This window comes from Argiope bruennichi, chromosome 10 (genome assembly GCF_947563725.1).
Source record: "Argiope bruennichi chromosome 10, qqArgBrue1.1, whole genome shotgun sequence".
NCBI lineage: Eukaryota > Metazoa > Arthropoda > Arachnida > Araneae > Araneidae > Argiope > Argiope bruennichi.
In genome coordinates, this window is record NC_079160.1 from 84,134,854 (window position 1) to 84,148,601 (window position 13,748).

Below are 13,748 nucleotides of genomic sequence, written 5' to 3' on the forward strand. Positions count from 1 at the left end.
AATAAAACCCATCATATTCTGTCACCATTGCAATCACAGGGAGTTAAAAATAGATCGAAAAGAGAATAATAATCAACACTGGGCAAAATAATTGCTTTTAAAAAATAAAAATATTCGTATTTTGAGAATAAGGGTATAAATTTTTGATTTTATTGAACTTGTGTTCAAATGTTCGTACATTCTTCGGTCGCGGTGGCCTGGCGGTAAGGTCTAGTCTTCGGGACTCAAGCGTTCCATGTTCGAGACCCGGTTCCACCGAAGAACAGTCGTGTGATCGGGTCTGATGCATGTTAAATACGACGGGGCCAAATGCTCCCGCGATGGTGTGTTGTGGAAGTTAGGAAAGCAGATGTGTCATCTCAGGTGCCGTCCTCGTCATCTGACCGTGGTTCAAAATTACGAGTTCAGTCCTATAATAGCGCTAGTGTTGCTTTAAAAAATGGGAAGTATGTATAATTAAACCAAACTAAAATCCTGCATTCTTATGAAAACTAAAATATTCAGTCGCCGGCGTCCTGGCCTAGGGGTAGCGCATCGTCCCTGTGATCTACGCTTTCCAGGTTCGAGTCCTGGTTCGGGAATGGTTCTTTTCTTCCTTGTGTTCTCTCTGTGAGATGCGTGAATGAGCCCCCCTGTAAAAAAGGGGTTGTGCAAGCGAGTGTGTGTATTCTATCTTCATATGAGCTAGAAGTCAGACTTCTGCCCTCGGGTGCTCAGGGGTCTTTACCCTCAGAAGCTAATGCGCAAAATTTGGCTTAAAATAGTCACACGACAAAAAAAAATGTTCCTTCGATTTTGACTATTACGAGGTTAAGAATAATCTCTCGTAATTTTTAACATCTTCCTGACAGTTGTTTTTGTTACATAGTTTGGTAACTTGCAGAAAAACATTTGATCTTTTTTTTTTTTTTTTTTTTTTTTTTTTACCTCCTGCAAGCTACACAAAAATGAAAAATTATATTTATACTTCTTGTTTGATGTGTGCCGTATGAGAATTTCTGGAATCCATCATTCTGAATGGGCTAATCGTTGAAATATAATAAAAATATTTTTAAAATGTGGAAAAAAAATATTTAACAACAGCATTTAACTTCAGCACCCAGTGCTTGAAGTTCTTGGGTTAGCCATCCAAATGATGCTTTGTATTTGCAGTCGGATATCGGAATAAATGGAAAGGATAGCATGTCGTTTTTTAACTCTCTTGTAGTGTAGAGAAATCATAGTAATCGTCAAAAAATCAAAACTCGAGATTTTGACGAATCTTTACGTTTGCGAATCGTTACGTTTTTAGACTTGCCTGAGTTCGAGAAACACATTTTTGGAAAATATCCGTCTGTCTGTGACAAAGAAAACTGAAAACGCTTTGATATGGACAGATGACATTTCATATACGGTCTTTATAGCAAAAGTGTGCAGCTTAACTGTATCTTTACGATGTGTAATGTCTTTTGCACGTATTTTATCGCACTTTTTATAAAAAGGACCCTTTTCCAAGATTTGTGTCGCGCCCTTTCTTTTAGTTTCTCGTATACATAGTATAAAGAAAGTACAGTGATAGACAAAAAATTCTAACTCGAGATTTTCAAGAATCTCCACGTTTCTGACCTGCCTATGTTCAATAAACACATTTTTGGAAAATGTCCGTCTGTCTGTGACAAAGATAACTAAAAACGCTTTAATATAGACGGATGAAATGTCATATACGGTCTTTATAGCAAAAGTGTGCAGCTTAACTGTATCTTTACGATGTGTAATGTCTTTTGCACGTATTTTATCGCACTTTTTATAAAAAGGACCCTTTTCCAAGATTTGTGTCGCGCCCTTTCTTTTAGTTTCTCGTATACATAGTATAAAGAAAGTACAGTGATAGACAAAAAATTCTAACTCGAGATTTTCAAGAATCTCCACGTTTCTGACCTGCCTATGTTCAATAAACACATTTTTGGAAAATGTCCGTCTGTCTGTGACAAAGATAACTAAAAACGCTTTAATATAGACGGATGAAATGTCATATATGGTCTTTATAGCAAAAGTGTGCAGCTTAACTGTATCTTTACGATGTGTAATGTCTTTTGCACGTATTTTATCGCACTTTTTATAAAAAGGATCCTTTTCCAAGATTTGTGTCGCGCACTTTTCTTTTACTTTCTCGTATACATAGTATAAAGAAAGTACAGTGATAGACAAAAAATTCTAACTCGAGATTTTCAAGAATCTCCACGTTTCTGACCTGCCTATGTTCAATAAACACATTTTTGGAAAATGTCTGTCTGTCTGTGACAAAGATAACTAGAAACGCTTTAATATAGACGGATGAAATGTCATATACGGTCTTTATAGCAAAAGTGTGCAGCTTAACTGTATCTTTACGATGTGTAATGTCTTTTGCACGTATTTTATCGCACTTTTTATAAAAAGGATCCTTTTCCAAGATTTGTGTCGCGCCCTTTCTTTTAGTTTCTCGTATACATAGTATAAAGAAAGTACAGTGATAGACAAAAAATTCTAACTCGAGATTTTCAAGAATCTCCACGTTTCTGACCTGCCTATGTTCAATAAACACATTTTTGGAAAATGTCCGTCTGTCTGTGACAAAGATAACTAAAAACGCTTTAATATAGACGGATGAAATGTCATATACGGTCTTTATAGCAAAAGTGTGCAGCTTAACTGTATCTTTACGATGTGTAATGTCTTTTGCACGTATTTTATCGCACTTTTTATAAAAAGGATCCTTTTCCAAGATTTGTGTCGCGCACTTTTCTTTTACTTTCTCGTATACATAGTATAAAGAAAGTACAGTGATAGACAAAAAATTCTAACTCGAGATTTTCAAGAATCTCCACGTTTCTGACCTGCCTATGTTCAATAAACACATTTTTGGAAAATGTCTGTCTGTCTGTGACAAAGATAACTAGAAACGCTTTAATATAGACGGATGAAATGTCATATACGGTCTTTATAGCAAAAGTGTGCAGCTTAACTGTATCTTTACGATGTGTTATGTCTTTTGCACGTATTTTATCGCACTTTTTATAAAAAGGATCCTTTTCCAAGATTTGTGTCGCGCCCTTTCTTTTAGTTTCTCGTATACATAGTATAAAGAAAGTACAGTGATAGACAAAAAATTCTAACTCGAGATTTTCAAAAATCTCCACGTTTCTGACCTGCCTATGTTCAATAAACACATTTTTGGAAAATGTCCGTCTGTCTGTGACAAAGATAACTAGAAACGCTTTAATATAGACGGATGAAATGTCATATACGGTCTTTATAGCAAAAGTGTGCAGCTTAACTGTATCTTTACGATGTGTAATGTCTTTTGCACGTATTTTATCGCACTTTTTATAAAAAGGATCCTTTTCCAAGATTTGTGTCGCGCCCTTTCTTTTAGTTTCTCGTATACATAGTATAAAGAAAGTACAGTGATAGACAAAAAATTCTAACTCGAGATTTTCAAGAATCTCCAAGTTTCTGACCTGCCTATGTTCAATAAACACATTTTTGGAAAATGTCCGTCTGTCTGTGTTAAAGATAACTAGAAACGCTTTAATATAGACGGATGAAATGTCATATACGGTCTTTATAGCAAAAGTGTGCAGCTTAACTGTATCTTTACGATGTGTAATGTCTTTTGCACGTATTTTATCGCACTTTTTATAAAAAGGATCCTTTTCCAAGATTTGTGTCGCGCCCTTTCTTTTAGTTTCTCGTATACATAGTATAAAGAAAGTACAGTGATAGACAAAAAATTCTAACTCGAGATTTTCAAGAATCTCCACGTTTCTGACCTGCCTATGTTCAATAAACACATTTTTGGAAAATGTCCGTCTGTCTGTGACAAAGATAACTAGAAACGCTTTAATATAGACGGATGAAATGTCATATACGGTCTTTATAGCAAAAGTGTGCAGCTTAACTGTATCTTTACGATGTGTAATGTCTTTTGCACGTATTTTATCGCACTTTTTATAAAAAGGATCCTTTTCCAAGATTTGTGTCGCGCCCTTTCTTTTAGTTTCTCGTATACATAGTATAAAGAAAGTACAGTGATAGACAAAAAATTCTAACTCGAGATTTTCAAGAATCTCCACGTTTCTGACCTGCCTATGTTCAATAAACACATTTTTGGAAAATGTCCGTCTGTCTGTGACAAAGATAACTAAAAACGCTTTAATATAGACGGATGAAATGTCATATACGGTCTTTATAGCAAAAGTGTGCAGCTTAACTGTATCTTTACGATGTGTAATGTCTTTTGCACGTATTTTATCGCACTTTTTATAATAAGGATCCTTTTCCAATATTTGTGTCGCGCACTTTTTTTTAGTTTCTCGTATACATAGTATAAAGAAAGTACAGTGATAGACAAAAAGTTCTAACTCGAGATTTTCAAGAATCTGCACGTTTCTGACCTGCCTATGTTCAATAAACACATTTTTGGAAAATGTCCGTCTGTCTGTGACAAAGATAACTAAAAACGCTTTAATATAGACGGATGAAATGTCATATACGGTCTTTATAGCAAAAGTGTGCAGCTTAACTGTATCTTTACGATGTGTAATGTCTTTTGCACGTATTTTATCGCACTTTTTATGATAAGGATCCTTTTCCAATATTTGTGTCGCGCACTTTTTTTTAGTTTCTCGTATACATAGTATAAAGAAAGTACAGTGATAGACAAAAAGTTCTAACTCGAGATTTTCAAGAATCTGCACGTTTCTGACCTGCCTATGTTCAATAAACACATTTTTGGAAAATGTCCGTCTGTCTGTGACAAAGATAACTAAAAACGCTTTAATATAGACGGATGAAATGTCATATACGGTCTTTATAGCAAAAGTGTGCAGCTTAACTGTATCTTTACGATGTGTAATGTCTTTTGCACGTATTTTATCGCACTTTTTATAATAAGGATCCTTTTCCAATATTTGTGTCGCGCACTTTTCTTTTACTTTCTCGTATACATAGTATAAAGAAAGTACAGTGATAGACAAAAAATTCTAACTCGAGATTTTCAAGAATCTCCACGTTTCTGACCTGCCTATGTTCAATAAACACATTTTTGGAAAATGTCCGTCTGTCTGTGACAAAGATAACTAAAAACGCTTTAATATAGACGGATGAAATGTCATATACGGTCTTTATAGCAAAAGTGTGCAGCTTAACTGTATCTTTACGATGTGTAATGTCTTTTGCACGTATTTTATCGCACTTTTTATGATAAGGATCCTTTTCCAATATTTGTGTCGCGCACTTTTCTTTTACTTTCTCGTATACATAGTATAAAGAAAGTACAGTGATAGACAAAAAGTTCTAACTCGAGATTTTCAAGAATCTGCACGTTTCTGACCTGCCTATGTTCAATAAACACATTTTTGGAAAATGTCCGTCTGTCTGTGACAAAGATAACTAAAAACGCTTTAATATAGACGGATGAAATGTCATATACGGTCTTTATAGCAAAAGTGTGCAGCTTAACTGTATCTTTACGATGTGTAATGTCTTTTGCACGTATTTTATCGCACTTTTTATAATAAGGATCCTTTTCCAATATTTGTGTCGCGCACTTTTCTTTTACTTTCTCGTATACATAGTATAAAGAAAGTACAGTGATAGACAAAAAATTCTAACTCGAGATTTTCAAGAATCTCCACGTTTCTGAACTGCCTATGTTCAATAAACACATTTTTGGAAAATGTCCGTCTGTCTGTGACAAAGATAACTAAAAACGCTTTAATATAGACGGATGAAATGTCATATACGGTCTTTATAGCAAAAGTGTGCAGCTTAACTGTATCTTTACGATGTGTAATGTCTTTTGCACGTATTTTATCGCACTTTTTATGATAAGGATCCTTTTCCAATATTTGTGTCGCGCACTTTTTTTTAGTTTCTCGTATACATAGTATAAAGAAAGTACAGTGATAGACAAAAAGTTCTAACTCGAGATTTTCAAGAATCTGCACGTTTCTGACCTGCCTATGTTCAATAAACACATTTTTGGAAAATGTCCGTCTGTCTGTGACAAAGATAACTAAAAACGCTTTAATATAGACGGATGAAATGTCATATACGGTCTTTATAGCAAAAGTGTGCAGCTTAACTGTATCTTTACGATGTGTAATGTCTTTTGCACGTATTTTATCGCACTTTTTATAATAAGGATCCTTTTCCAATATTTGTGTCGCGCACTTTTCTTTTACTTTCTCGTATACATAGTATAAAGAAAGTACAGTGATAGACAAAAAATTCTAACTCGAGATTTTCAAGAATCTGCACGTTTCTGACCTGCCTATGTTCAATAAACACATTTTTGGAAAATGTCCGTCTGTCTGTGACAAAGATAACTAAAAACGCTTTAATATAGACGGATGAAATGTCATATACGGTCTTTATAGCAAAAGTGTGCAGCTTAACTGTATCTTTACGATGTGTAATGTCTTTTGCACGTATTTTATCGCACTTTTTATGATAAGGATCCTTTTCCAATATTTGTGTCGCGCACTTTTTTTTAGTTTCTCGTATACATAGTATAAAGAAAGTACAGTGATAGACAAAAAGTTCTAACTCGAGATTTTCAAGAATCTGCACGTTTCTGACCTGCCTATGTTCAATAAACACATTTTTGGAAAATGTCCGTCTGTCTGTGACAAAGATAACTAAAAACGCTTTAATATAGACGGATGAAATGTCATATACGGTCTTTATAGCAAAAGTGTGCAGCTTAACTGTATCTTTACGATGTGTAATGTCTTTTGCACGTATTTTATCGCACTTTTTATAATAAGGATCCTTTTCCAATATTTGTGTCGCGCACTTTTCTTTTACTTTCTCGTATACATAGTATAAAGAAAGTACAGTGATAGACAAAAAATTCTAACTCGAGATTTTCAAGAATCTCCACGTTTCTGACCTGCCTATGTTCAATAAACACATTTTTGGAAAATGTCCGTCTGTCTGTGACAAAGATAACTAAAAACGCTTTAATATAGACGGATGAAATGTCATATACGGTCTTTATAGCAAAAGTGTGCAGCTTAACTGTATCTTTACGATGTGTAATGTCTTTTGCACGTATTTTATCGCACTTTTTATAATAAGGATCCTTTTCCAATATTTGTGTCGCGCACTTTTCTTTTACTTTCTCGTATACATAGTATAAAGAAAGTACAGTGATAGACAAAAAATTCTAACTCGAGATTTTCAAGAATCTCCACGTTTCTGACCTGCCTATGTTCAATAAACACATTTTTGGAAAATGTCCGTCTGTCTGTGACAAAGATAACTAAAAACGCTTTAATATAGACGGATGAAATGTCATATACGGTCTTTATAGCAAAAGTGTGCAGCTTAACTGTATCTTTACGATGTGTAATGTCTTTTGCATTTATTTTATCGCACTTTTTATAATAAGGATCCTTTTCCAATATTTGTGTCGCGCACTTTTCTTTTACTTTCTCGTATACATAGTATAAAGAAAGTACAGTGATAGACAAAAAATTCTAACTCGAGATTTTCAAGAATCTCCACGTTTCTGACCTGCCTATGTTCAATAAACACATTTTTGGAAAATGTCCGTCTGTCTGTGACAAAGATAACTAAAAACGCTTTAATATAGACGGATGAAATGTCATATACGGTCTTTATAGCAAAAGTGTGCAGCTTAACTGTATCTTTACGATGTGTAATGTCTTTTGCACGTATTTTATCGCACTTTTTATAATAAGGATCCTTTTCCAATATTTGTGTCGCGCACTTTTCTTTTACTTTCTCGTATACATAGTATAAAGAAAGTACAGTGATAGACAAAAAATTCTAACTCGAGATTTTCAAGAATCTCCACGTTTCTGACCTGCCTATGTTCAATAAACACATTTTTGGAAAATGTCCGTCTGTCTGTGACAAAGATAACTAAAAACGCTTTAATATAGACGGATGAAATGTCATATACGGTCTTTATAGCAAAAGTGTGCAGCTTAACTGTATCTTTACGATTTGTAATGTCTTTTGCACGTATTTTATCGCACTTTTTATAATAAGGATCCTTTTCCAATATTTGTGTCGCGCACTTTTCTTTTACTTTCTCGTATACATAGTATAAAGAAAGTACAGTGATAGACAAAAAATTCTAACTCGAGATTTTCAAGAATCTCCACGTTTCTGACCTGCCTATGTTCAATAAACACATTTTTGGAAAATGTCCGTCTGTCTGTGACAAAGATAACTAAAAACGCTTTAATATAGACGGATGAAATGTCATATACGGTCTTTATAGCAAAAGTGTGCAGCTTAACTGTATCTTTACGATGTGTAATGTCTTTTGCACGTATTTTATCGCACTTTTTATAATAAGGATCCTTTTCCAATATTTGTGTCGCGCACTTTTCTTTTACTTTCTCGTATACATAGTATAAAGAAAGTACAGTGATAGACAAAAAATTCTAACTCGAGATTTTCAAGAATCTCCACGTTTCTGACCTGCCTATGTTCAATAAACACATTTTTGGAAAATGTCCGTCTGTCTGTGACAAAGATAACTAAAAACGCTTTAATATAGACGGATGAAATGTCATATACGGTCTTTATAGCAAAAGTGTGCAGCTTAACTGTATCTTTACGATGTGTAATGTCTTTTGCACGTATTTTATCGCACTTTTTATAATAAGGATCCTTTTCCAATATTTGTGTCGCGCACTTTTCTTTTAGTTTCTCGTATACATAGTATAAAGAAAGTACAGTGATAGACAAAAAATTCTAACTCGAGATTTTCAAGAATCTCCACGTTTCTGACCTGCCTATGTTCAATAAACACATTTTTGGAAAATGTCCGTCTGTCTGTGACAAAGATAACTAAAAACGCTTTAATATAGACGGATGAAATGTCATATACGGTCTTTATAGCAAAAGTGTGCAGCTTAACTGTATCTTTACGATGTGTAATGTCTTTTGCACGTATTTTATCGCACTTTTTATAATAAGGATCCTTTTCCAATATTTGTGTCGCGCACTTTTCTTTTACTTTCTCGTATACATAGTATAAAGAAAGTACAGTGATAGACAAAAAATTCTAACTCGAGATTTTCAAGAATCTCCACGTTTCTGACCTGCCTATGTTCAATAAACACATTTTTGGAAAATGTCCGTCTGTCTGTGACAAAGATAACTAAAAACGCTTTAATATAGACGGATGAAATGTCATATACGGTCTTTATAGCAAAAGTGTGCAGCTTAACTGTATCTTTACGATGTGTAATGTCTTTTGCACGTATTTTATCGCACTTTTTATAATAAGGATCCTTTTCCAATATTTGTGTCGCGCACTTTTCTTTTACTTTCTCGTATACATAGTATAAAGAAAGTACAGTGATAGACAAAAAATTCTAACTCGAGATTTTCAAGAATCTCCACGTTTCTGACCTGCCTATGTTCAATAAACACATTTTTGGAAAATGTCCGTCTGTCTGTGACAAAGATAACTAAAAACGCTTTAATATAGACGGATGAAATGTCATATACGGTCTTTATAGCAGAAGTGTGCAGCTTAACTGTATCTTTACGATGTGTAATGTCTTTTGCACGTATTTTATCGCACTTTTTATAAAAAGGATCCTTTTCCAAGATTTGTGTCGCGCACTTTTTTTTAGTTTCTCGTATACATAGTATAAAGAAAGTACAGTGATAGACAAAAAGTTCTAACTCGAGATTTTCAAGAATCTGCACGTTTCTGACCTGCCTATGTTCAATAAACACATTTTTGGAAAATGTCCGTCTGTCTGTGACAAAGATAACTAAAAACGCTTTAATATAGACGGATGAAATGTCATATACGGTCTTTATAGCAAAAGTGTGCAGCTTAACTGTATCTTTACGATGTGTAATGTCTTTTGCACGTATTTTATCGCACTTTTTATAAAAAGGATCCTTTTCCAAGATTTGTGTCGCGCACTTTTTTTTAGTTTCTCGTATACATAGTATAAAGAAAGTACAGTGATAGACAAAAAGTTCTAACTCGAGATTTTCAAGAATCTCCACGTTTCTGACCTGCCTATGTTCAATAAACACATTTTTGGAAAATGTCCGTCTGTCTGTGACAAAGATAACTAAAAACGCTTTAATATAGACGGATGAAATGTCATATACGGTCTTTATAGCAAAAGTGTGCAGCTTAACTGTATCTTTACGATGTGTAATGTCTTTTGCACGTATTTTATCGCACTTTTTATAAAAAGGATCCTTTTCCACGATTTGTGTCGCGCCCTTTCTTTTAGTTTCTCGTATACATAGTATAAGGAAAGTACAGTGATAGACAAAAAATTCTAACTCGAGATTTTCAAGAATCTCCACGTTTCTGACCTGCCTATGTTCAATAAACACATTTTTGGAAAATGTCCATCTGTCTGTGACAAAGATAACTAAAAACGCTTTAATATAGACGGATGAAATGTCATATACGGTCTTTATAGCAAAAGTGTGCAGCTTAACTGTATCTTTACGATGTGTAATGTCTTTTGCACGTATTTTATCGCACTTTTTATAATAAGGACCCTTTTCCAATATTTGTGTCGCGCACTTTTTTTAGACGAAGACTTTTAGAAGACTTTTTTTTAGTTTCTCGTATACATAGTATAAAGAAAGTACAGTGATAGACAAAAAATTCTAACTCGAGATTTTCAAGAATCTCCACGTTTCTGACCTGCCTATGTTCAATAAACACATTTTTGGAAAATGTCCGTCTGTCTGTGACAAAGATTTTATCGTAAAGATTTTATCGTAAGAAAGATCGTATTTTATCGCACTTTTTATAATAAGGATCCTTTTCCAATATTTGTGTCGCGCACTTTTTTTTAGTTTCTCGTATACATAGTATAAAGAAAGTACAGTGATAGACAAAAAATTCTAACTCGAGATTTTCAAGAATCTCCACGTTTCTGACCTGCCTATGTTCAATAAACACATTTTTGGAAAATGTCCGTCTGTCTGTGACAAAGATAACTAAAAACGCTTTAATATAGACGGATGAAATGTCATATACGGTCTTTATAGCAAAAGTGTGCAGCTTAACTGTATCTTTACGATGTGTAATGTCTTTTGCACGTATTTTATCGCACTTTTTATAATAAGGACCCTTTTCCAATATTTGTGTCGCGCACTTTTTTTAGACGAAGACTTTTAGAAGACTTTTTTTTAGTTTCTCGTATACATAGTATAAAGAAAGTACAGTGATAGACAAAAAATTCTAACTCGAGATTTTCAAGAATCTCCACGTTTCTGACCTGCCTATGTTCAATAAACACATTTTTGGAAAATGTCCGTCTGTCTGTGACAAAGATAACTAAAAACGCTTTAATATAGACGGATGAAATGTCATATACGGTCTTTATAGCAAAAGTGTGCAGCTTAACTGTATCTTTACGATGTGTAATGTCTTTTGCACGTATTTTATCGCACTTTTTATAATAAGGATCCTTTTCCAATATTTGTGTCGCGCACTTTTTTTTAGTTTCTCGTATACATAGTATAAAGAAACTACAGTGATAGACAAAAAGTTCTAACTCGAGATTTTCAAGAATCTGCACGTTTCTGACCTGCCTATGTTCAATAAACACATTTTTGGAAAATGTCCGTCTGTCTGTGACAAAGATAACTAAAAACGCTTTAATATAGACGGATGAAATGTCATATACGGTCTTTATAGCAAAAGTGTGCAGCTTAACTGTATCTTTACGATGTGTAATGTCTTTTGCACGTATTTTATCGCACTTTTTATGATAAGGATCCTTTTCCAATATTTGTGTCGCGCACTTTTTTTTAGTTTCTCGTATACATAGTATAAAGAAAGTACAGTGATAGACAAAAAGTTCTAACTCGAGATTTTCAAGAATCTGCACGTTTCTGACCTGCCTATGTTCAATAAACACATTTTTGGAAAATGTCCGTCTGTCTGTGACAAAGATAACTAAAAACGCTTTAATATAGACGGATGAAATGTCATATACGGTCTTTATAGCAAAAGTGTGCAGCTTAACTGTATCTTTACGATGTGTAATGTCTTTTGCACGTATTTTATCGCACTTTTTATAATAAGGATCCTTTTCCAATATTTGTGTCGCGCACTTTTCTTTTACTTTCTCGTATACATAGTATAAAGAAAGTACAGTGATAGACAAAAAATTCTAACTCGAGATTTTCAAGAATCTCCACGTTTCTGACCTGCCTATGTTCAATAAACACATTTTTGGAAAATGTCCGTCTGTCTGTGACAAAGATAACTAAAAACGCTTTAATATAGACGGATGAAATGTCATATACGGTCTTTATAGCAAAAGTGTGCAGCTTAACTGTATCTTTACGATATGTAATGTCTTTTGCACGTATTTTATCGCACTTTTTATAAAAAGGATCCTTTTCCAAGATTTGTGTCGCGCACTTTTTTTTAGTTTCTCGTATACATAGTATAAAGAAAGTACAGTGATAGACAAAAAGTTCTAACTCGAGATTTTCAAGAATCTCCACGTTTCTGACCTGCCTATGTTCAATAAACACATTTTTGGAAAATGTCCGTCTGTCTGTGACAAAGATAACTAAAAACGCTTTAATATAGACGGATGAAATGTCATATACGGTCTTTATAGCAGAAGTGTGCAGCTTAACTGTATCTTTACGATGTGTAATGTCTTTTGCACGTATTTTATCGCACTTTTTATAAAAAGGATCCTTTTCCAAGATTTGTGTCGCGCACTTTTTTTTAGTTTCTCGTATACATAGTATAAGGAAAGTACAGTGATAGACAAAAAATTCTAACTCGAGATTTTCAAGAATCTCCACGTTTCTGACCTGCCTATGTTCAATAAACACATTTTTGGAAAATGTCCGTCTGTCTGTGACAAAGATAACTAAAAACGCTTTAATATAGACGGATGAAATGTCATATACGGTCTTTATAGCAAAAGTGTGCAGCTTAACTGTATCTTTACGATGTGTAATGTCTTTTGCACGTATTTTATCGCACTTTTTATAAAAAGGACCCTTTTCCAAGATTTGTGTCGCGCCCTTTCTTTTAGTTTCTCGTATACATAGTATAAAGAAAGTACAGTGATAGACAAAAAGTTCTAACTTGAGATTTTCAAGAATCTCCACGTTTCTGACCTGCCTATGTTCAATAAACACATTTTTGGAAAATGTCCGTCTGTCTGTGACAAAGATAACTAAAAACGCTTTAATATAGACGGATGAAATGTCATATACGGTCTTTATAGCAAAAGTGTGCAGCTTAACTGTATCTTTACGATGTGTAATGTCTTTTGCACGTATTTTATCGCACTTTTTATAAAAAGGATCCTTTTCCAAGATTTGTGTCGCGCACTTTTTTTTAGTTTCTCGTATACATAGTATAAGGAAAGTACAGTGATAGACAAAAAATTCTAACTCGAGATTTTCAAGAATCTCCACGTTTCTGACCTGCCTATGTTCAATAAACACATTTTGGAAAATGTCCGCTCTGTTTGTCTATGACAAAGATAACTCAAAAAAGCTCTTGAACTAAACTTTTGAAATTTGGTGTAAAGTATATATGATCTTTATACCACATTTGCAGAGCCGAGATAACCTGGTTGGTAGGGAATTAGTTCGAACCCTGTCGGTCGAAGACTCTCCGTTTGTGTGTGGTGACTCGCGCATGTATGAATCTCTCGCGGTCACAAAGTCCTCCATGTCGAGAGTAACATCACTGGGTGTACTGGTTCAGA

The 13,748-nt window shown here is 34.1% G+C and overlaps 1 protein-coding gene across 1 annotated transcript in view; it reads right to left on the minus strand.

Moving 5' to 3' along the window:
• The window catches only part of LOC129988260 (gastric triacylglycerol lipase-like), a 56,272-nt gene that overhangs the window by 14,143 nt on the left and 28,381 nt on the right, over window positions 1–13,748 (minus strand). The window lies entirely within an intron of this gene.